Source organism: Vitis riparia, chromosome 18 (genome assembly GCF_004353265.1).
Source record: "Vitis riparia cultivar Riparia Gloire de Montpellier isolate 1030 chromosome 18, EGFV_Vit.rip_1.0, whole genome shotgun sequence".
Classification (NCBI taxonomy): domain Eukaryota; kingdom Viridiplantae; phylum Streptophyta; class Magnoliopsida; order Vitales; family Vitaceae; genus Vitis; species Vitis riparia.
The window spans coordinates 26778672-26804107 of NC_048448.1; the positions used below are offsets into that span (position 1 = coordinate 26778672).

General features: G+C 33.4%; 1 pseudogene; it reads right to left on the reverse strand.

The window, feature by feature from the left end:
- Positions 1-10345: 10345 nt before the first annotated feature.
- LOC117905589 overlaps positions 10346-25436 on the reverse strand; it is a 49492-nt pseudogene continuing 34401 nt past the window's right edge.

Consider the following 25436-nt stretch of genomic DNA (forward strand, 5'->3'; position numbering starts at 1 on the left):
TGCATTCCGGATTTGCTTATGGTAAAGGACTTCAAAGCTTCGGTTCTTCATGTTTCTGAGCTTTCCTTTGCCATGGATTCCAAAGAACTCTCCTCAATCTCTGATTGCTTTGGTGATAAAAAAGCTATCAAAACACTAAAACTTAACACAATTTGATTAGAATTGATTGCAAGGGTCCTTAACATGTTAATTGGGTTAAAAGGTGATAACTACTACTCAAAAGTGTTTAAAAGAGTTAATTACAAGCTATGAAATAACACTTTTTGAGTAGTAATCATATATGTTTATGTCTTATGGTGCATGTGTTAGACTTTCAATATGCTGCATTATTCACTTGCATATCACAATTATTGGGCCTAACCCATCATAGAGGATATTAAGCTAGGACTAAAGGATCGACTTAGGGAGCTTAAGATTGTGGCTCATTTGTCTTGTGATCAGAGTTGTACCTTATTCACTTCCATTTACACCTTGACCTTTACATCCTATCTATCTTGAGCCTAGCCTCCTTGCTTAAGACGGCCATCCCTACGGTTATATATGGCTACAAAGATCAAGCAGATTATAGATTTGAATTTTTGAGCTTCAAACTCTCCCACTTGCCAATCTGGGAACGTATGCGGTAATGGAGTTCTACTAGGGTCAAATTTTCAGAAACAACAACAACCAGGCTTTGCCACATGAGGAGCAACAGTATTGATGCACATTAGGGAATGACTCAATACCTGGAGAAGTTAGTCATTGATTTATCAGGGCTGATGACTGGACCGGATTGCCGTCGCTAGGTCTGGTAAAGCATTGACATTTGGAATTTCTTTCTCTGCCTGGTGATGCCTTTGGTTCCAGCGGCTCAAAAGACGCAGGGGTTTGTGATAATGAAAAGAACGTTTTCTGCTTAAATGGGAAGTCATCGACCTTACTGAATGGAATTGGATAAAGGAGAAGGAACTCCAAGAAACTTGGGAGTAATGTGCATGGAAACTTCATTGTTCTTGCAAAGTCGTGGTTCCTATAAAATCATATGAAGCTTCAGGTTCACTTTCAGGTGACGCGATATGATTATAGAGTACTAAGAGGATATGGTATGGCAATGCAGAACGGTTTTGTTTGAAACTGGGCGAGCAGGTCTACCAGTGATGATAGCAAACCCGAGAGTAGCCACACGTACATGCAGATTCTACATGCATGGTTATCTTTTGGTGTGCCCCCACACATGCATGTGTCACAATCAGGGTGAAGAAAAAATGTTTCCATGGAGACAGAGATAGGTGGCAGTGAAATAAGGAGAAGGTAGCTGTTGGTGATGTTACATATGTTGAAGCCCAATGTGGAGCAGTTAAAAGGGTGGGCAGAAGTGATGCTTTTGCTACAGAATTTGACCTTGAGGTGGAAGAGTATGTTCCACTTCTTAGATGAGAGGTTCACAAAAAAAAGGGAGATAGTTCAGGATGTAACACTTCATGACCTGGATATTGCAAATGCACGGCCTCAAGGTGGACAAGATATATTGTCCCTAATGGGTCAGACGATGAAGCCCAGGAAAACAAAAATCACTGATAGGTTACAATAGGAAATTGACAAGGTTGTTAACCGTTACATTGATGAAGATGTGGCAGAGCTTGTTCTTGGGGACCTATTTATTAATGAGGTACACATGTTGGATATGGAGTGTTTTTCATATTTGAATCGTCCTCTAGATACCTGACTGTCTCCAAATGTAATTTTTGCTGGAAATAGGGGAATATATAATGTAAGAGGAACCGATGTGAGTATTCCTCGTGGCATACCTGCTGACTTGTTGGACTGGTTGGTGATTGTACGGACGAAAACTTATGATCCTGCTGATATGATTCAGATTTTGACGATTCGTGCACAGGTGGAGATGAATAAGTGGTTTTGAAGAGTGACCCTTCAATGCAGTCCTAAGGATGGTTGTTGGGAAGAGATATTTTGTTAATGGGGTCCACGCAAATGAAGAAGCAAGACATGTCATAGCAGGCTTTAAGCAGTTCCTACATCTCCTCGAGGCCCGTGTTCCATCTGACGTCTTTCCATTTGTAGAGTGGATAGATTTGGACGGCTATTTGAAGTCTATGAAGCGTGTAGCCAAGCCGGTGGACAGTGTACAAGGTTGGGTAGAAGAACATGTTAAGAAACCTAAGAGTGACCCCAACAGCGGGTAGGACTTCATTGATGTGATACTGTCTATTCTCAAAGACGACTCCGCGTTTAGCCATACACGGGAAACTATTATCAAGGCAACAGTAGTGAATCAACATTGGCAGGGTCAGTAAGCGTTCTTGGTTGTTCTTTATCTGTTGCCCAGATGAAGATTATTGATGAACCTGTTGAGAAGCTTTTCCTTTGGGGTTATATAATGCATCAAGATATTGCAAAGGAGTGGACGCTCATAGTTTGGGCCTTGTGGATGCTGTAGTTGCTCCAGATCAGTTAGTAAAGACTGCTCGCAATGGGCCCTAGATATTTTAGGGTGTAGAAGACCATGGGTTTATAATCTTTACAAGACTGGCAAGTTGGAGCCCCTAGGCAAAGCAAGGGAGATGCTCAAGTTTGCAAGAACTCAGGCACAGAAACAGGCTCTGAATTTGACGCACCCATTAGTTTGCATTGATGTTATTGAAGCGGGTATAGTTTCTGGTCCTGTTGCTGGACTTTGGAAGGAGGCTGAGGCTTTTCAAGAACTTCTACGCTCTGAAATTTGCAAGTCCTTGGTCCACATCTTCTTCGCTCAATGAGGAACCACAAAGGTTCTTGGGATCACTGATCTGGGTTTGGTACCAAGACGAATAAACAAAGTAGCTATTCTTGGAGGATTGATGGGATCTGGAATTGCAACAGCATTGATACTTAGTAATTATCCGGTGATCCTGAAGAAAGTAAATGAAAAGTTCTTACAAGCTGGGATTGGTAGAGTCCGAGCTAATTTGCAAAGCCGTATCAAGAAAGAGGCAATGACAATCGAAACTGATGCTACTTCTGCAAGTGTTTCAGCAAGTTCCTAGAATGAATTAAGCTTACCCTCTATAGAGGCAATTGAAATGGAAACAAGCAAGCAGACAAATTGTTCTGCTAGTGTCTCCAAGAGTTATCAACACTCCCCAAGCTCATCCTATGAGAAGGCAATGACAATAGACGCAACTGGCCTTTCACCAGGTTGTAGTGATTGTCAGCCTATGATCAACTCGGTGAAGCAGCAAAGAAACAAGAACTTATCAATTAAAGACCTGTTTTCCAAGTATAAGAGTTCTCAACATGCTCAAAGCTCAGCATATGATGAGACAATGTAAGATAGCGGTGGTTCTTCTAATGATGGTCCATCTATGGGCAGCGTGTGACAACAATGTGAAACCTTTAGCAAAAGAGTCAACTGATTATCTTGAAGTAAGCGATCTAGAATTCAAGGATTTCACTAAAAAGTAGAATTGTGAGCAGAAATCCAGCTACAGCTAAAGGTAATGGCGTCAGAAGTCCAACTGGAAACATCAGCAGAATATCCAGTAAGAGATATTATTGATATGGTTGCTGGATTGCCTCAAACCCTATGAAGACAGGGCACATATGCATTTGCCACTCTAAAGTGAAATGTCTCTTACAGTGAAGAAGTTTGGAAAATCCTTCTCATGACTGTGCGAACTAGTAAGGATGACGTTGAAACTGATTCTTCCTCAGGATTTGAAATTGATTCTTATGAAGACTTGCTCGCACCACTGTCCAAAACCAAAACTGCCTTGCTTGAAATCGAAACTACCTTAATGGAACACTGAAGTCTATCCAGACAGTCACGGTTAGAATGTACTGGTTGTCTTTCCTCCCAGGCATTAGCATGCAACGGCAGTTCTAGGTTCAAAGATACATGTATTTGGTGGACTTGACAATGATGCAATCTCTCCATCCTTGCGTGTCCTTGACACGGGCGATTTGCAGTGAAATGAGATGCGTGTCCATGGGGAATGGCCTTGTGCTCGTCATTGTCACTCATTGGTTGCCTATGGGTCTAAATTATTTATGATTGGGGGTGCAATGATGGCAAAGCTCGTGGGGATCTGTACAGTTTTGATGTTCAAACACGTCCATGAAAAAAATGAAGTGGCATCAGAAGAACTCCATATACAAGGTTCTCCCACTCAATATTTATCTACAAAAATTATCTCGGCATTATTGCGAGTGGTTCTTTCCTAAGTCCATCATCATATTCAGCGGCAAACATGGTCAGGTTAGTGATGATGTGGACCTGCATTTCTCACGTGCGTCCTGCTCGATCCGGCGGGACTCACTTTAAATTGGTGAAAATTTGGTTTTGAAAAAGTCAAAGTCGCCACTTATTTTATTTTATTTTATTTTAAAGAGAAAATAAAAAAAGAAATAAAACCTTAAAAAAATGACTTTATAGTTTTTGGAAAAACGTGTCTTTGAAAAACCCGAATCTAGGTCTGGGGATCAGGTTACCTACTAGGAAGGCACCTCTAAAAGGTAGCACCCTTCTAAGCCCTACAAAGGTCTCTACTGACTAAGTTGAAAGAAATGTGATAATTAATTAATTAATTGAGGATACCTAGGTTGACTAAGGTGATTTAAAAAAAAATAGCATGTCAAACAAGATCAAATCACAATAAAGGAGAGTTAGGATGCATACACGAACCGCTTCTCAAGCGCTATGATAAAACATCAGAGTTAGTATAGAAATATAACACACAACATGTATTTAATCATAGCGAATCAAGCACACATCTAAGCATCTAAGGATCATATCAAGCATAAATAAGGCTCACGATAGCATGCATGTCCATGGAATTCCAAAAAGTATGATAGAGAGCGTACCTGGATAACATGCATAATTTATATAATTCCTCCAAAAATGTTAGAGTGATTAGGACAAGTATGAATTATATAACATAGTCATTATGTCCAATACACAGTAGCAAAGCCAAAATTGAGCCAAGGTAAGTCAAATGGCTCTAAAAATAAATAACCAATTCAAGCAATGTATACAAGATCATCAATATGCAATTTGAAAAGGGAGCATCAAAAAACCAATTCCTAAAAAAATGGCTTAGAATGGAATTTAATTACGAAAAACATCAGGAAACAACTTCTACACATTTAGATCAACATACCAAAGGCCAAACTCTCATTCAAAGGACAGATTGCAGCGAAGACACCTAAAGGTTCTACAAAGTCTAGATTAGATAAGAAAAACTAACATGCATAAATAAAGTTTTTTAAAAATAATAAATGATGACATAAAATCATACAAAAAATCACACACAAAGTTCAAAGTGTCTATATCACATAAAAAAATAATCTAGGGTTGGATAGTATTCAAAAATACTTTTAAAACACTCAAGCTAATCAAATGTCCAGAATCAAGCATGCACAATAGGAACAACTTTGAAAAAAACATATCTCCATCAAAGAGGCATGTTTTTTAATATTTTATGTGTCTAAGATTAATTTCAAAAAGCCTAGAATTGAGAAAAAAATATTTAATCAATTTTAAAAAGTCGTCTGGAATTTTATTTTTTCAAAAAAGTTCTCGGGTGTCCATAATTAGGAGAAAACGAAGCCCCCCTAAAGACTCGTTTATATATTCTATTCTAAAATGGCTTTCTAACTCAAACGAAACTTTAAATTCAAGTTCAAGAAGTGAGGAAAGTCATACAAGTTTTGGAAAATTTTTAAAAACATTCTAAAGTTGCTAAAACAAATTTTATCTAGAGGGTCAGTGGCTAAGTGTAAACTAGTAGCAAGGAAGTGTTTTGGAAATTTTATGTAAGGGTTTCACCAATTCCTCAAGTGATATACACAAATTTAGCCTAAAATTATCCTATTTGTTTGGGATCACAAGTTTGGATTTGTGTCCTATTCAAAACCATAATTTTTATTGAAAACCGAGAAAGATGCAAACCGATCAAGACATAGTTGCATATTATTTAAAAAAAAAATGAGATTTTGATTCTAAGGACTCTAAATGAATTATTTTTAAAATAGAATTTTCAAGGGGATCTTTTGAGAAAAGTATTTTATTTTAAAATAAAAGAAATTAATTTGAAAACAATCAAAATATAAGAAACAAAATATCTAGCAAAATAGAAGAAAACGAATTCATAAAGTGAAATTTTTGACAATCGAATAAACCAAAGTGGTGAAAATGGAGGCCAATTTTAACTACTTTTCAATGACCCTTGAAAAGTAATTTTTACCAGGGACTACCAAAGTAATAAACTATTCAAACTCAGGCCAAATAAGCTAACGAGATACTCATCAAGAATTAATGATTAATTTTCAAGAAACACGTAAATTAAGCGTAACAATCAAGAATTAGCAGTGATCAATTAAACACACAAATGCATCTAGATTGATTGAAATGGATCAAATTAAATCAGGGCAAACATGAATTTTCAATCATAGAATTAATTTTATTAATGAGCTAATATTATAGCAAATACTCAAATTGAATAGATGAGTGAAGCTAAATCAGAGTAAACTAAACATAGGCACCTTCAAATATAGAATTGATTTTATTAATAACTTAAAATTTGAAAAACACCTAAAATAATTAAAATGAATCAAATTAAATGAAAGCAAACTAAAAACAAAATATGAATTCATGGAATCAAGTTCCTAAATAAATTTACATTATTAAAATGAAATCTAAGATCAAAATGAATTAAACACTAATTAAGGCAAATCTAAAAATCAAATATTTAACACATGAGATCAATTATTCTAACAAACAAAAATTTTACTTAAACCTAAAATTAAATTGAAAAAACTATCCAAAACAAATTTTAAAACTAAACTATAAAGTCAATCTCAATAACAAATGGATAAATAGATAGCACATGAATAAATAAGTACGACTAAAACGAAATATGAACTCATGGAATACATTTTTTTAGATAAATTTACATTACTAAAATGAAATCTAAATTTAAAAATATTTTTAACACCAATTATGACAATCCTAAAATCAAATATTTAACACTTAATATTAACTATTTTCATGAACACAAATTTCACTTAAACCAAAAATTAAATTAAAGAAAAACTATCTAAGACAAATTTTAAAACTACCGTCTCTAACCTATAACATAAATCTTGTTAAATAATGGATAAATAGTTGGCATATAGATAAATAGATCTCAAGTTTAACAATGACTTATAATGGCACAACAGTAAATCCATAAAGAACTTTTAACATATAGTATTGATGGATTCAAAAAATAAGAGGAGAGAAAGTGGCAGGCGCATGGACTGCATGAGGATGGTTGACGTCTCATAGTCACCTTCTTTCCTCCATTGATAGTAGCCCACAAGGCCACCTTAAGTGGGCGACACAATAAGACTGCCATGCACGCATGACGCAGCCACGTGGGAGAAGGCAGCAACCACTTTCGCATTTTTACTATGTATCTCCAGAAACTCCTTTGTACAGCCCACACACGCGCTAATGAAGCAGATTCAGCAGATTTTAAGAGGGGGAATCTTGAAACCACACAACATCAAGAGACTTGGCCGGAAGTGTGATGATGGGTGTTTCCGAAGAAGAGTTATAATTCGCCCACTGTTGAATATGGTCATAGCCATGAAGGGTCCCACGAGCCTTGAATTTGTCACTACATGCAAAATATATGCAGAAGTGATTGAAAATGCATGGCCACCTTTTCCTGCATGTGAATGTGTTGAGCTCTATGGTGCAATTACTAATGGAATTCTCAATTTGGTTGATAAGTACAATGATATTGGGCGCTTGTGACTTGAAATTATATTATCATCATTATTAAGTCCCAAAGTACAATGATTTTAAATTTTAGATCAGCCTTATGCCATAAGCAGCTTTTAATTTGTAATAAAGCCATACGAGTTAGACTCCAAGCCTCTAACACCAAACTGTAGCAAAGCTAAGTTGGCTTTGGATGAGCATGGTTCAACTCACAAAGCCCCAATATTCTCCACAACACTCAAAAATCCAAGCAATTATATATGTCCCACTCCTCTACTACTTGGGTTTGTTTGCCAGTCCACTTTTGGTAAGTGATCTAGGTTGAATCTTCCATAAGCCAAATACATAAACTAGTTTGATCTCTAGTTTCACTATACTACCAAAATAGAGTAATTCAACTAAGAAGACTTCTAAAGAGAATAGTCTAAAGAGCTACTACAAAAGAGAATTGGAGATGGTTGGAGTAATGGTGGTGGCTATTGAAAGGGTCGATGGTGGTGGGAAGCCATAGCCGCTGGTGAAGAGGAAGTTAGGTGAATTGGAGACTCAGTGAAGAAGATAATGTGAGCTTGATAAAATTTCATCCAACTTTTCCTTCTCTCTCTCTTATTTTCCCCACTAATTTTTAAGGAAAGTAGTAGGGAAAATATTACAATATTTTCTTTAGTGTTTTACTTTATATATTTTTTTCCATCCTATTTTTCATGTCACCCAAACTAAGGAAAATAACTTTCCACAATATTTTTTTTCCTTTCCCTTGCATTTTATGAAAACTAAACACAACCTTTATAAATAAAAATTAAGAATTACATTAAGACTGTATATTCTTCCTCTTTCTTCTTGCATTTCTACATCCACTACTCTATTTTACATCATATTTTTACTCCTTTCTTCAATCAGCATTCCTCCCTTTATAGAGTTATCTTCACACCAATTCATAAGATAAGAAAGATGAATGAACCTTGGGGCAAGGTTGGACAATTGGTGGCAGCTAGTCAAGGCTAGAAGTAACCTTTTGCTTGAATTTTTGGGAATGGGTAGCAACGTGTCGACCTCTCTTTAGGATGAAAATGGCTAGAACGTGTTAAGCTCTCTTATTAGATGATGTGTCAGCTATAGGTCAATCATAGGGTGGGGAATATATGGTAATTATGCAAAAAAAGAAAAAAAAAAAAAGAAAAAGAAAAATTGATGTCCAATTATATAAAAAGACATCTTCCAACATTTGATATAAATATATAAAAATTAAGAGAAAAATATTTTTAAAAAACATATTAAACCTAAAAATAGGGAATTAATAATAAAATCAAGTAAAAAGGTAAACTTAAAACCAAATATTAAATATGAATATAGTTTAAATATTAAAAATAATATTATTTAGGTTTAATCATTGGGTTTGCTAGAGGAGTTTATATATATATATATATTAGTTTTTTTTTCTTTTTTTAATCCTATCTATGTTGTTGATATTAATGCATTGAATTTGATAATACCTAAAACAAAATTATATTTCATGTCTATTATAAGTGGACAATCATTCCTTATGTTAGGTTTTAGATAAAGAAGGAATAATGAATATTGGAGTTGTAAGAAATTAGGAGATCCTAATTTTAAATATGTAACAAAGTTCTATAATCACTCCAATCTACGTTTAAAAATTGTATTTCTTTCTAATATGGGAGCAAACTTTTTCCTTCTTTCTTATAATTTTCATTTGGGAATGATTTAAAAATAAAAGCCCTTCTAAATATTAAAAAAAACACTCTCTTATGAAAATTAATTAGGTGGATGGTAAGGTCAAATTCGGGATAGCTTCATATTTTTTGCTTTAACTGAAAATTAAAATCAAAATTATAGTAATAATTTTTAAGATGTTGTAAAAGTTTTATTAAACATGAAAAAACTTATTGTGTAAACAAAAATAGAACTATAGAATTCTTATAAGAAATAACATTTTTATGACTTCTATATGAAACTTTTTTTAAAAGTTATAAGTTTTTAAAAAAAATAATTAAATAGGTATAAAAACTTTTAATCAACTTAATTTTTCTTAACGGTTAAAAGTCAATTCAAATAAAATTTAAATATATTTGAAAATCATTTTTAAAAATCCAAAAAATTACTTAAAAATATTTTCTGGACTTTTTTTTTAATTTACATTTAATTAATGAAATTTCATTTATTGTTATTTATTTTTTGGGATTTAATTCTTTACAATTATTTTTGAGTGTTTATAAAGTATAATTAGGTTATGCCCAAATTTATTCCTTTAACTCTATCCATTAGATATAAGTAGCGTGAAATTTTGGCCTATCTCCACCTTTCTTCACTTCTGACATTGTCACGCACTACTTCGTCAACTCCAAACACAACCGCTGAGGATCGAAGAAAATGAGACAATGGTCAATAAAATGAAAGTTTAATCATTTAATCTTTTTTAGCACACCACTCATAACTGTCAGTGATTTCCTGCCAACTTAACATATTGACATGGACTTGGAGAGTTCGGTCAATTGCAGCAGCTTGGTTAATTGTAAGTGTCTTTTCCATTATCTTGATAGACTTTTAACAATCCAAGAAATTGACATTAATAATCCCAGACACAATATTCTGCAACTTTACATTATCTTGATTGAAGATAATCATATTATTTCATTAACAATTCAAGGAATTCCATTATCAAACAAAAAAATAAATCATGAAAGCTGAATAATACAAATATTCAATGAAATCTTTGGCGTGTTATTTCTTTGCAGCTTCAACATGGTGGCATGTCCGACGGAGGAGGCAGCATTTGAGCTTCCGGGTGTTTACCATTTTTCACTATGAACGCAGTTTCCATGCCCCAAGTCAGATGGCATTCTACATGGCAGTGCATGAACCACACTCCTGCAACAGAGAAAATATGCCAACATTACACCTAACTTAATTGTAATATTAAGAAAAATTATTTCCTTGGTATGTAGATTGGCAGTTTCAAAGGTTTTTTTTTTTTTTTTTAATAGAGGACATAAGTGCTTGGAACATACCAGGGTTGGATGCCTCGAATCTGATTGCAACCCAACCATTCGAAGGAACGGAGATGGTATTCTGAAAGGGAGGATCCACCAGATTATAGCGCAAAGGGTCCTTATTTCCATCGAAATTCCCAAATCCCCATCCAACAACATAGAAACTGTATCCATGGAGATGCATGGGGTGGTGTGTCACTGCAAGCACGTTTGTCCCTTGAAAAACAATCTCCACTGTGGAGTTATACTCGAGCACCCTTACTTCTGTTCCGCTGCTCGACAACTGATAGATTAATGGAAGATAATCAGCTGTAAAATCGAACACCAATGGTGGATCGCTAGGAAATTTATCTCCATAAACACCACTGATGTTATAATAGTAAGCTTGTAGTATGTCAACTGTAGGCGTATCGAAGCTTATGTTGTTTATACTTGAGGAGAACCGTGTCCCATTGGCCCCTGCACATGAATTATTGACGCATGGGTACGAGTTTACAGAAACGGTGTAAATCAGGTTAGTACTCGTGCTCAATGGGACATTGCAAGGATGCTCCGCATCTGCTAAGCTTCGAAGGCCGGCCATGACCTGAACCGACGCATTTGTGTCATTGTATGCAGGAAGAAGAGGGAAGGGTGGAGGTGAAGATGGAGTGTAGTATCCGCTGTACTGTACAATAGTTGTGGTGGTTGTGTTATCATAAAAATCTTGATATTTCGGGGCAACAGAATAAGTTATAGCTGCCATGTAATAGTGATCCGGGCATTGGTTAGCTTCTAGTAAGACATCGTAGGTTTGGCCAGGAAATATTGTGATAAAATCTCTTGTCAATGGTTTCGTGTAGCTACCATCTGTTCCAACCACTGTCATTTTATGCTTGGCAATGGAGAAGAAGAGAGCCTCTTGTAAGGCAGCATTGATTATGCGAAGTAGATAGGTCTTTCCATGATCCACCGTTAGCTTGAATGTGTCTGCAATTAGAAAGGGAAAGTTGTATACTTATGACTAGCCAAAAGAAAAACAAAAAGTTTCCATGAGGACCCACCAATTATGAAGTGATTGATTGATTAGGTGTGTAAATTTGGCTGCATAGTTCAAAATTATATTTGGACTAGCCTTTTTTTGTGTGTTAAATCATGGCTCTACCATCCTTATAGCTATATTCCTCTTTCTTAGCATTAAGCTTTAAATATGTTGATGTAAATAAGAAAAAGTAATATGGTTAATATACAAGAAAATGAAATCGTGTACAATTTTAAAATGGGAAGTTAAACTTTGTACCTGATTTTGAGCATGGATATAGATCACCGGGTTGTCCATTTATCAATAAAGCATCAGAGGGGTCGGGGTCACCTCCGGTTGCAAGCCCTTCATCTCGAACCGCATTCACATCTTTCTTCCACCATTCTCCTACATTTCAACAACTTCAATAATTTTAGATTTTGCTTTGTTGGTTAATTCATAATATGTAAATTAACCTTTAAAATTAACAACACCTTTACCTAATATGATGGGGACCTCTCTATCAGGTTTGTGAAAAGGATACTTGGTTCCATTCTTGGGATAGATGATTATAGCTCCATGAACAGTGGCTCGGGTCCAGTCACTGTGAGCATGCCACCATAGAGTGCCTTCTTCAGTGGTAAGGATGATCTTCTGGGTAAACTTTGACCCTGGCTGAATTGGGCATTGTGTGATATACTCGGGACCGTCTGTCCATGGATATCTAGGCATGGTCACCCCATGCCTGCGAAACCATAACTATACGTTAAAACTAGTGCTAATTTTCAAAGTAACAAAAGATGGCATGCAACAACATATTATCATAGTAACAAGAGGTATCAACTGTATTTCAATGAAACTGAAGCAAATAACCCTAAAGTATTATTTTAAATTTGACTTTATTTTCAAAGTAATATATTTAGAGCCCCCTCTTAGAAATAAAAGAATGTATGCCATGCAGGCATGCTGCCACTACTCTTTCTCTGAGACACGCATAGGACCTACCAGTGAATGGTGACGTTTTCGTTTCCCTTGTTATAAACGTCGACAATGATTTAATGGCGAGGAATTGTTGATACCCAAGCCACATTTGATCTGATTTAATGTAGCTGCCACAAAGTTGCTGCTTTCATTCTCAAACAGTCTGAAGCAATTAGAAAATGTGAATCGGAGGCCCCCACATTCCTTGGATCTGTAGACACTTGATGGACACAAAATGTTTTCCATAACTGTGCAATCATGGGCATCTATTTCTTCTATACTTGATGGAAGCTCTGGTAATGATTGAAGCCTCTTGCAATAGCCCAACCTAAGGCCTTTGAGCCGTGAAAGTTGATTGAGGCTTGAAGGTAGAGTAACAAAATTGTTTCTGCTCAGATCTAAATATTCCAATGAGCAGAGAGCTAAAGTCATTGGGAGTTGCTCCTTCCAATATGCGGCAATCACTTAGATTTGACTTTCTTAGGGATCTTAAACCAAAGAAAGATGCAGTTTCAAACGCCCAAAGCGTGGAATTTCTGCGGGCAACAACTGTAAAGAGAGGAGCAAATTCCTTGGCTTGGATTCTAGTCCTTTACATCCCTCAAATGATAATACTTCAAGGTTTTCTGAAAGAGAAATAGAGGGTGGCAGCTCTTTTATAGAGTTCCAGCTGCTTCGAGCTTCTCTAAACCTTTTAGGCTCCCCGAACCCTCTGGCAAATTGTCTAGTTTTGAGCAACCAGATGGAATAAGAGTTTGAAAAGATTTCAACTTACAAATGCAATGTGGAAGAATTGCAAGGCTTTTGCATTCTCTCAGATTCAACAGAACAAGTCCACTTAGATGTTGGATTGATGAAGGTAGCTCTTTTAGAGCAGTTCCATCTAAGAAAAGTTCCAACAAACTCCCCATATTTTCCAAGACTTTTGGAAGTGTTGAGATATTAGGAATGTTGATATATTTGGAAAGTTGAGATATTAGGATATTAGTTGTTCTTTCCTTGTATCATTCTTTCCCATTCTTAGAATGGTGATTACCCTCTATATATACTTTATACATGAATGAATGAAAGGAAAAATGAAAAAACTACCATTTATCAATTTGAAGATGGTATCAAAGCCATGGAATTGAAATCCTGGATATTTTGTCGCTATGGTAGTCCGACAGCGATCAACCCAGAATTGGCAGGACCAATCCAAGACCAACCATTCTAATGCAAGCCCTAATATTAATAAGTCAGCCTTCAAATGCACTCACTGCAATAAGACTGGTCATACCAAGAGTCGTTGCTTTGAAATTGTGGGATATCTAGACTGGTGGGATCATAATCGTGATCAACGGAAGAAGGATTCCGAGAAAGCCTCTGCATTGGTAGTCGCTATAGATTATGGTGGTAAGTTTTTAAATACTTTTACACCTATTATTAATAGTGCATGGATAATTGATTATGGTGCTACAGATCATATGACTTTTGATTCTAGACAAGTTTCACCTCTTAGACCTTCCTCACAAAAAATTGTTTCCAGAGCCAATGGTAATACAACCCTAGTCATTGGGAAATGATCCTTAACTCTTATTGATACTTTGAATTTGGATTCTGTTTTAGTTGTTCCATCTTTAAATTATAATCTTTTGTTAGTTTCTCAAATCACTGCAGCCTTATTTTGTATTGTCATTTTTTGCCCTAAATTTTGTGTTATTATGGACATCCAAACAAGACAGACGATTGGTTGTGGTATTAAGCGAGGAAAACTCTATTACTTGGACTTGCGGTCAAAGGATTCAAATAAGTTGCAACAAGCCTTGATGGCAGATGGATCTGAGTGGGAGAAGAAAAAGTCTGAAATTTGATTGTGGCATCGACGTCTGGGACATGCTTCCTTTGGTTATTTAAAAAAAAAATTTCCTAATTTGTTTGCAAAGAGTGATATTTCTGAATTGGCTAAAAGCCATCGTGCTTCATTTCCATTAATTTTGAATGAAAGTCTGCTTCCTTTTATGGTTAAACATTCTGATGTTTGGGGCTCATCCAAAGTCCCAACTTTGAGTGGCTCACGTTGGTTTGTTACTTTTATGGATGATTGTACCAGAATGACTTGGTTATGCTTTTTGAAGACCAAAGATGAAGTGAACTTGTTATTTTAAAATTTTCATAAAATGATTGAAACTCAGTACAATGTAAAGGTCCGGGTTCTATGTAGTGATAATGGTGGAGAATATTAGAGTTCTGATCTTCAAAAGCATTTGGAAGGACATGGCATCATTCATCAGACTACTTGTTCCAATACACCCCAACAAAATGGATTCGCTGGATGGAAAAATAGGCACTAGTTAGAGGTTGTTCGTGCTTCCTTGATGGTAGCAAAAATACCGATATCTTATGGGGGAGAAGCAATCACATCTGTCGTATAATTGATCAATCGGGTACCTTCCAGCTCAAATAACTTCCAAACACCTCTCCAAGCTCTTAATAATGCCATAGTTGCCCCAACTGTCCCAAATCTACCTCCTCATATTTTTGGTTACGTGGCATTTGTGCATCTACACAAACACCAACGCACCAAGTTAACTTCCTGTGCATTGCGATGTGTGTTTGTTGGATATGCATTACACAAAAAGGGATATCAATGTTACCATCCTCCAACTCGACGAATGTTTATTACAATGGATGTGGTGTTTCATGAAGATTCGTTGTATTTTTCATTTGAGTCTGAACTTCAGGAGGAGTACCACAAGGAAATGCAGACTCTCGATTATGATTATCATATCTCTGAGGAGAATGAATATGGACAATCTGAACTAGTGAACTAGGAAGTGGGTGAGTTGGATATGAGTTGTACAACTTTGGAACCAAGTAGTAATGACTGCCCAGAAACTAAAGAAGTGATAGAAGAAGGAAGAAACAGTACAATTGAATCATCACCACCATCTGAACAATTTAGGTCCAAAGATGTTTTCACTGAAATACCAAACCAATCGTCGTTTGATGAGGGTGTTCTTAATTTGGAATTTGATCCATTCATGAAACGGTTACCACACTTTCATAATAGAGGTATTCCTAAACCCACATATGAACCCGAATTGTCTACTAAAGTCAAATATCCCATGAGCAACTATGTGTCTAGCCATCGTTTGTCTTAATCAAATAAGTCATTTGTAAATCAATTATCTACTGTAGCTATTCCTAGCAATGTGCAAGAAGCCTTAGCCGATCCAGGGTGGAAAGCAGCCATGAATGAAGAGATGAAATCATTGTAGAAGAATGAAACATGGGAACTCGTAGAATGTCCACCTAAAAAGAAGCCAGTTAGGTGTCGTTGGATCTATACTGTGAAGTACAAGGCAAACGGTAGTATTGAACGATTTAAAGCAAGACTGGTAGCAAAAGGGTACACTCAAACTTATGGAATTGACTACATAAAGACATTTGCACCTGTAGCTAAGATCAACACAGTTCGAGTATTACTGTCTTTAGCTACAAACCTAGATTGGCCATTACAATAGTTCAATGTAAAAAATGTCTTTCTGCATAGCGAGTTATCTGAAAAAGTATATATGGATCTTCCACCAGGATGCATGGTGTCAGAAGGTGTGCAAATTGAAAAAGTCATTGTATAGGTTGAAGCAATCCCTGAGAGCATGGTTTGGAAGGTTCACAAAGTCAATGAGAGCTTTTGGCTATCGTCAAAGTAATTTAGATCACACTTTGTTCTTGAAAAAGCAACATGGTAAGATTACGACACTCATCGTATATGTGGATGACATGGTAGTTACAAGAAATGATCCCGAAGAAAGAAAAGATCTGCAGAATTATCTATCTAGAGAATTCGAAATGAAGGATCTAGGTCCTCTGAAATACTTTCTTGGGCTTGAAGTTTCTCGATCAAGTGAAGGAATTTTTCTTTCTCAAAGAAAGTATGCCTTAGATCTTTTATAGGAGACTGGAATGTCGGGATGTTAACCTGTTGATACACTAATAGAAGAAGATCTGAAATTATGTGTTGAGTCTAATCAAGTATCAACCGATAAGATAGGATACTAGAGACTTGTGGGGAGATTAATGTACTTAGCTCATACAAGACTAGATCTTGCTTATGCATTGACTGTAGTGAGTCAATACATGCATAATCCTGGAGAGCAACATATGAATGCAGTCATGCGTATTTTGAGGTATTTGAAGAATGCTCTTGGGAAGGGAATTTTGTTCACTAAAAATGTTGATCATCAAAGTATAGAAGTGTATACTGATGCTGATTGGGCCGGTGTAGTGGATGATAGGCGATCTACATCTGGTTACTTTACCTTTGCAGGTAGTAATCTTGTGACATGGAAAAGTAAGAAGCAGAATGTCCTCACTCGTTCAAGTGCAGAAGCGGAATTTAGGGGTATGGCTCTAGGACTTTGTGAGGCATTATGGCTAAGACTCCTCTTTTGGATTTAGGTTACCTATCTAGGCAACCAATCCGATTGTTTTGTGACAATAAAGCCGCATGTGATATTGCTCATAATCCAGTACAACATGATCGTACAAAGCATGTCGAGGTGGACAGATTCTTCATTAAGGAGAAGTTGGATGATAAGCTTGTGGAATTGCCTAAGATTCGATCAGAAGATCAATTGGCCGATATCCTCACCAAAGTTGCAGTCTCAAGTCGAGTGTTCTCAAAATTTTTAAACAAGTTGGGCATGTGTGACATCTATGCACCAACTTGAGGGGGAGTGTTGAGATATTAGGAAAGTTGAGATATTAGGATATTAGTTGTTCTTTCCTTATATCATTCTTTCCTTGTATCATTCTTTCTCATTCTTAGAATGGTGATCACCCTCTATATATACTTTGTACATGAACGAATGAAAGGAAGAATGAAAAAACTACCATTTATCAATTTGAAGAGGAAGCTCTTTGAGTTTTAAGTAATCTAAGAGAATAAGAATTTCAAGGGATCTCAACCTATAAATACAACCTATAAATACAACCTATAAATACAGCTTGGTAATGACTCAAGGTTTTAACAGTTCCTCAGATTTAATAAAACAAGTCCAGTTAGCTATTCAATCGACAAGGGCAATCCTTTTATTGCAGTGCCCTCCAAGGAAAGCTCTGATAAATGTTTCATGCACCCTTGGACCTCTGGAAACTTCTTGAGTTTGGAGCACTCAGAGAGAGTAAGAATTTCAAGAGATTCCATATAGATGCTTCTTAGAAAACTCTTAAGATCCTTGCAGCCTTCTAAATTAAGGAAAACAAGCTTGTTTAGATCTCCAATGGATCGGTGAACCTTGGACAAACTTGTACAGCCTTCAAGAATTAGTCTCCTAAGGTTTGGGGCCTCCGAGAAGTCTGGGGTTTCAATTAGGTGTTGGGAGTAGCTAAGTTTTACGAATTTCAATTGCTGATACATTTGTCAAAAACAAAATAGAAAAAATGATTATAATTCGTTTGAAGTGGAAGATGAAACTTGCAAAGATTATAATCATATACCTTGAATCCTTTCCAAAGTTGCTTAACTCGACTGTAACTCATATTTAGCTCGACAAGCTGCTCAGGATGAAAATTTAATAGGAGGGATTTCAGAGGGTATCCATGCCAATATAGACATCTTAAGTTGTTTGATAGAAATTTGAAGTCTCCAAAAAGAAGCAATTTATAGTCTTTGAATTGATTAAGTTTATTCATCCTTGTGCAAGCATCAAAATCACCACATAACTCTTTCCAAAAAAAATATTCAAAGCTTCCACATAGCCACACGTTACAGACTTTGAGCAATCTTGATTTGCTCATCTTCATGAAGGCATCAAAGCTAAAGTGTAGTTTCTTTGATGCTGACAAGTCAAGGACTATGCCTTCAACTACTTCACTCCCCTGCAATTAACCAGGAATAGAGTATGAATTGGAAATTAAAATCACAAAATTCTAAAAGGAAAAGCACAGAAAGCATCAAACTAATGACTTATTTTCTTTTTTTTAAGCAGCGTTCAAGGAAGCAAGTATGAAGATAAAAGAAAATGCATCTACTAAGACAAAAACTCAGGGAAAAGTTAGCAAAGGATTCAAATCAAATAATCCCCCCAGCTTTATATCTGCCTTTGCATACATAAATATGCAATACCTTATTAAAATTGTACATATATGTGAGTTTCTCAAATGAATTGAAATTATCCAAACTTCCTCTTCACCTAGAGCTTATATATACAAAAAGGGAATGCACACACAAAGTTCATGTATTTAGGTATTATTGTGTTTCTAATTAATGCATCACTGACATATGCATGAATCCACAATCTATTGTGTTTTTCGGGATTTTTAAGAGATTCTTGCCAAACAATTTCCCAACCCATTTCTTGTAGCAAATCATGCATGCACAACTTATTATTTGAAACAATTATGAGTGACTTATCAACGAGAACCCTTATTCCAATATCCAGAAAGAAACCACAACTCTCTAGTATTTTTGTGATAAAATCTTTGTCCTCCTATTTACAAAAACATGCAATATCGAGAAATATATCTCTCTTTGTCATCTAATCCATCAAAACCCATTTTGAGCACATTCTGAATTTCCATGTTGGAAAATCTTTTTAGTTTGTCCATTTCACTTTTCCATTCAAGTATGCTCTTGCTAAACAAAAAAGCACCCAAGACTTTAAGAGCTAAAGGACATTTAACCGTTTGATTCAAACAGTTCAAAATTGGTCTAATAAATAAACCCTTCAAAAAGAGAAATTGAAACAGAAATGTCACTTGGTGGTTGGACCAATTTGACCAATTGATTTGGTTCAATTTTCAAAAAATATTACTTTAACATGTATGATAATCAAAACATAGAAAAAAAAAAAAACTATTTTTCAAGAAACGAGATTATTATAAAATAATAGAAAATGTAATCTATTTTAATGATATGATAACTTGTAACTAGATGGAACTTTGATTGGCAAAGAAAAAGAAAAAGAAAAAGACCTTAAGGAATTAGAAAATATTATCTTTTATATTAAACTTATCTTTGTGTAAAAGCACCTCTACAATTAACTATATGTTTTCATAAAGCTTTTATTTAGGCTATGTTACATTCTTGGAAATTAAAAAATAAAAAATACATAAAATTAATAAATTATTTTTTTCATTAATATAAATTAAATAATTGAAAATACCTATAATTTTCAAAATTTTTAATCATGGTAGTGGGTCTTTGATCAACCAAAGATAGCCCATGCATCATCTGCCAAAGTGAAGCACAACAACCTTATAATAGTGATGTCACATAGCAATTCATTATTCATTATTTTGTTTTCCCTTTTCAATGTGGATTTTCTTAAAGCTATTAAAAAAACACACGATATCAAGATTTGAGTGTGGGTCTTTCACAATATCTTTTATATACTAATAATTGTAAATTAATTAAAATAAAATTATTATAACTAAGTTAATTTTAATTGTCTTATATAGTGATTAAATATAGGACAAATATAAATTTATAAATAAAATTATTAACATTTTCAAATAAAAAATATAAATATATATCAATATTTTTTTTATATCCTTCAATATATCTAAACTTAATGCATTATCATTTTAGTATTAATGTTTCCCAATTCGGTATATTATTGTCTAATATTATAAATTTATTATACATTTATCAATTTTTCTTAAAACAATTTCAATATATACATTATTATTTTTCTATCATTTTTTGAGTTATTTCTAACATTTCATGAGTTTTTTTTTTTTTTTTTATCAATTTCCATCTCATATATATATATATATATTGCAGAATTTTCATTGATATTTCTTTATATAGCTATAAACTCCAACTCATGATATATTAGTAAAAAATAATATTTTCATTCTTACTAAACATAAGAAAGAAAATTATTCAAATGGTGCATAAATTAATGTGACCTCTTGATGAGAATGACAATGACAACCATGAGTCATAGTTAGTGTATGTGTGTGGCAAATTAACTTAGTGTTTGATAAAATAATTATTTATCATCATTTAAAATTTAAAAATAAATTTAAATATTAAATCAAAATAATTAACTTATTCTAAATACTAAATTTTTTTATTCTCTTTGTTCATATTTGGTGATAATCATGCTTTATTTTTAGAATTCTTTTTTTTTTAGTAAATATTTTATAGTTATTTTGTAGCTTCACAATAGTACTTTTTAATATAAATGTTTAACAAGCTTAAGTTCATAAATATAAATATTAAGAAAAATTAATGAGTTTAAATATATCAATATAATAACTTTAAAAAAATTAAGTTGATTTTACCAAAATTAAAGTAAAAATAATTCATCTTAAAATTAATTTCAATAATTAAGTAATAAGGATTAAATTTTACCATACATTCTCTTAATTAATAAATGACATAACTTCTTTCAACAACTTCCTCATTCTACTTTAGAAAAAATAAATTAAATTAAATTAAAAAATTAACGTGATATTTATTTATTTATGTCTAAAATTTAAATATACTTGAATTTGACTTAAATCTAAATATAGCTTAATATCATTAAGTGTTTAGACTTTTTTTATTAGTGTCTAAATATTATTAATTGTTAAATTGTTTATTTTTATTAATATCAAAATATGTGAAGTGTTAAATTTTTTTTTTTTTGGTTAAAAACATTTATAAAAGTCATTGTTATATTTCTTCTTATTTTATTTTGAAAAGTTGTAATTCAACAAAATAGTAATTTAATTAACACATCTAAAAATATTAAAATACATTATCAAAGTAAAAATTTTATAATGATAATTATGTAATTAGTAAATTATATTATTGTACAATCCATGGTTCCATGTTGTATATTATAGCATAGTTGTGCATACCCATCAGTGCATAGACATATATCTTTTGATAATTATGTAATTAGTAAATTATATTATTGTACAATCCATTGTTCCATGTTGTATATTATAGCATAGTTGTGCATACCCATCATTGCATAGACATATCTTTTGATAATCTATCATGCATGAATGTCTCGTGGACTCTAAGTGAAGCATGTAGCTATTATAGTATAACGATGGTGTAGGAAGAGGCTCCAGGTTTACTAGTTCACACTCAACCATAGCAATAGGGAATATATTGCACATTATTTCCATCTAAAAGAAATGTAGAAAAGACCTTAGAAATGGAACTTTTAGATAAAACCTAAGGGTGGCAATGAGATGAGTCTAAGAAGGATCACCTCAATCTCAATCTTATGTCATTTATTTATATTAAATGGGGTGAGATAAGATAAAATCATATTTGAACCTGTCTTAAACTTGGTTCGAGAGCAAGAAGGGTCTCTAAAAAAATCAGTCTCATTGTCATTCTTAGGTACGCATCTATACCAATGAAAGTTTTTACATCTATTCAAAAATTCATTGTTCCCTAATTAATTAACTTCACCAAACTACATACACTTAATATGCATGAAAAAGTGTCAAAATTCTCAACCAATCAATGACATAAACTATAATTAAGTTTAGTACATTGTAACCCTAAAATACCTGCAAACCCCATTTCTTGTAAGACCCCCTTCTAATTAGGTTGCAAGTATTGAAGTACTTTATACATCTAATTAGGGGAACAACAAGTGTCAAGATAAGGCTACAAGCCATACATATACATATGCATATAAATTTAAAATTGAAAGAAAATATTATCAAATTTTAAAAAGATAAATTTTGATTTTTTTTTTTACCTTCGATACATTTTTTAAGCTTGTACCCTTTTGTTATACATATTCATTGGAGCATTTCTTTGACTTCCCTAAGAACTATTTTTTTTCCAGGACTAAAATTTTTTTTCCTTATTTGACTTGGGATATTATATACAGCCACAACCTAACTTTCATATGTAAAGAAATATATTTAAATAGAATAAAATTCTTTTATTCATAATTTATTTTACTTATATTATATTATTTAGTTATATTAATTTTTTTTAAATAATTATGTTAATTTAGGTTTTGTTTGCATTTTTTAAATTATAATCATTAATAACAAAGTGATGATAGCCTAAACATAATCTAAAGGTCCATGGTTCAAACCCTCGGTTTCTCATTGTTTTCCTGGTCTCATTAGGTGGGCTAGGCTTGGAATGTGAAGGGCTAACCTTCCACCCATGATCCAACCTTTTAGTTGATGAAAAAAGAAGGCTAACCTAGAACCGATAGACACTAACCTAGAACCGATAGACCATGGTTCAAAGTTGTAGTTGCGATCACTAACTTGGAGGGTCTTGAGGCACATCGGTCTTGACATCTTAGCTCGATATCGGATGATATGTAAAATAAGATAAATAAAAGTTATAAAATTATAAAATATTATAATAAATATTTAAAAAATAAATATAATTAAATAAACTTAGAAACTAATAAAATAAAATATTGTGAAAATTAAAATTGTTCAATAAATTTTTAATTTTGAAATTGAAAACAAAAACTCTTTAATTACCAAACTCAAATTAGAAAATAAAATAAAATGGGATGATTTTTACCACACATAAGCATTTAAAAATTGAAACAATAAAATATATTGATACTGTCATTTAAAACAACAAATATATTATTGATAATGGCATTTAAAACAATAAAATAGTGCATTAGACCTGATTTCAAATCTTCAATTCTCAAACACCACCAACCCACCCATGAATAGAGAAAGAGAAGAGAACCCTAGCAAAAGTAGAGAGCTTCCTCTACAACCCACCCCCACACCGACATCGACACTATGGAATAAAGTAAAGAGATAAGAGATCAACACCCAAGATCATCGCTAATGGAGGAGGAGGGGTCCATGAAGGTGTTGCAGTCCACCCTGTGGTGAGGTTAGCAAAGAAATGCCCTCAACCTCCTCTTCTCATACACCTCAAAGACAATCACGACTTGGACTAAAAAACTTTTCAAAGACTTCATTGGGGTCATCTTCTTCATCATGGGTCTTCAATCATGGGTCGTGATTCTCATGAAATTTTTTTTCCTTTGAAGAGTCATTGTTTTTTAAAAAATTCTCAGTTATGGTTGTTGTAATTCTGGTGTTTTTTCTCAGTTTTGGGTGTTGTTTTGCTATGATTTAGAAGGACAATTGTTTGTATTGAGTTTAACTCAAAAAAAAATTTAGTAACTCGTATGATTCGTGCAAGTTAACTCAGTATCTCGACTAAATCAACTGAGTTTAATCGATTCCTGCTCGAGTCTTTACTTAAGATGGTATCGAGTATCGGACTTGGCGTGGAAGGGGTTGAGGCAGATACAACTCGGCCAAGTCATACCAGACTTGATCGATACTTTGAACCATGCGACATACTGGTTCATTGACTCACTAGTCCAACTGTTAGTCTATCCGATTCAAAGCTGATTCATTGTGTACTCCAACCTAAAGGCCAAACTAGACCAGGCTTCGGTCGACAGTCCGACTTGGTCCTAGCTAGATTTTTTAATTTATCCAATTAAGAAATCTCAAATTAATAATAATAATAATAATAATAATAATAATAATAATAATAATTCAACTTTTGAAAAAGAAGAAAATATATTATTATTTTCTAATAGTTAAATTACATATTATATAATGGTAAAGCTGAGGAAACTTAAATATAAAAAACTAATATTACCATCTCCAATTTCTCAAAATGAGAAAAATGAATTTTATTTCCAACGACAATAAATTGTATAGTTTGATAAATATATAAAAAAAATGGGTGTCATATGCATCTTAGGGCGTGTTTGGTACATAAGAATGATGAATGAGAATGAATATTTTGTTTATATTCTTATTTCCTCTTGAATAGGAATGAATTTGGTGATTCCAATTTTTGTATTTGGATGCATATAGGAATGTAAAGTTGGAATAACAATTTGTTTTCATTTTAATGTTAAGTAAAAATGGGAATGAAAATGGAAGAAAAGAAATAAATTATCAATAACATTTGTACACATGGTTTAAAATATTTGTTTTAAATTTTTTTTAAAGAGTTTTTCTACTTAATATTAACAATCTATTTCAATGAATGATTTCAAAAAAAAAAAAAAAAAATTGGTTTTAAAAAATTATACCTAGTTATTGTTCTTTAGAAACAATTTTTAAAAATAAAGTAAAATATAAAATTGTTATTCCATTTTTTTTTCATTTGAGAAAATAAATTTCAAATCAAGTGAAACTTTGTATTAAATTTATTAATAACTTTCATAATTTTAAAAAATAATTTAAAACTAAAAAAATATACGTAACGACTATAAAAAATAATAGACATAATTAATACTTTAAAATTCTTTAATAAGTCTTGTAATTTTTAAGAATAATTTAATATTTTAAAAATTAATTAATTAATATTAGATTAAATAAAATAATTCAGAATGTCATCTTTTAATTGAGTAATAAATATATGCATATAATGAAAATTTTGGCTTATTTATACCTTACAATTTTAAGGGCAAGGAAGTGATCTAATGTAGGTTGCTTAGTATGAAAAGATGCTTTAAAATTTAAGAGCTTTTCATGGAGCTCATCAAATGTAACTGGGGTGTCATGTGCTTGAACAACATAGACTAGTTCTCTGTATTCGTCAACAAGGCCATAAAAGATTTTCTCCGTGGCATCCTCTTCATCCATTAGGGCACCAAGGAAAGTAAGTTCATTGGCACGGGCTTTAATGGTTTGTAGGAAGGCAGTGATGCTTTGCAAACCCGTGGTGTGATTCTTA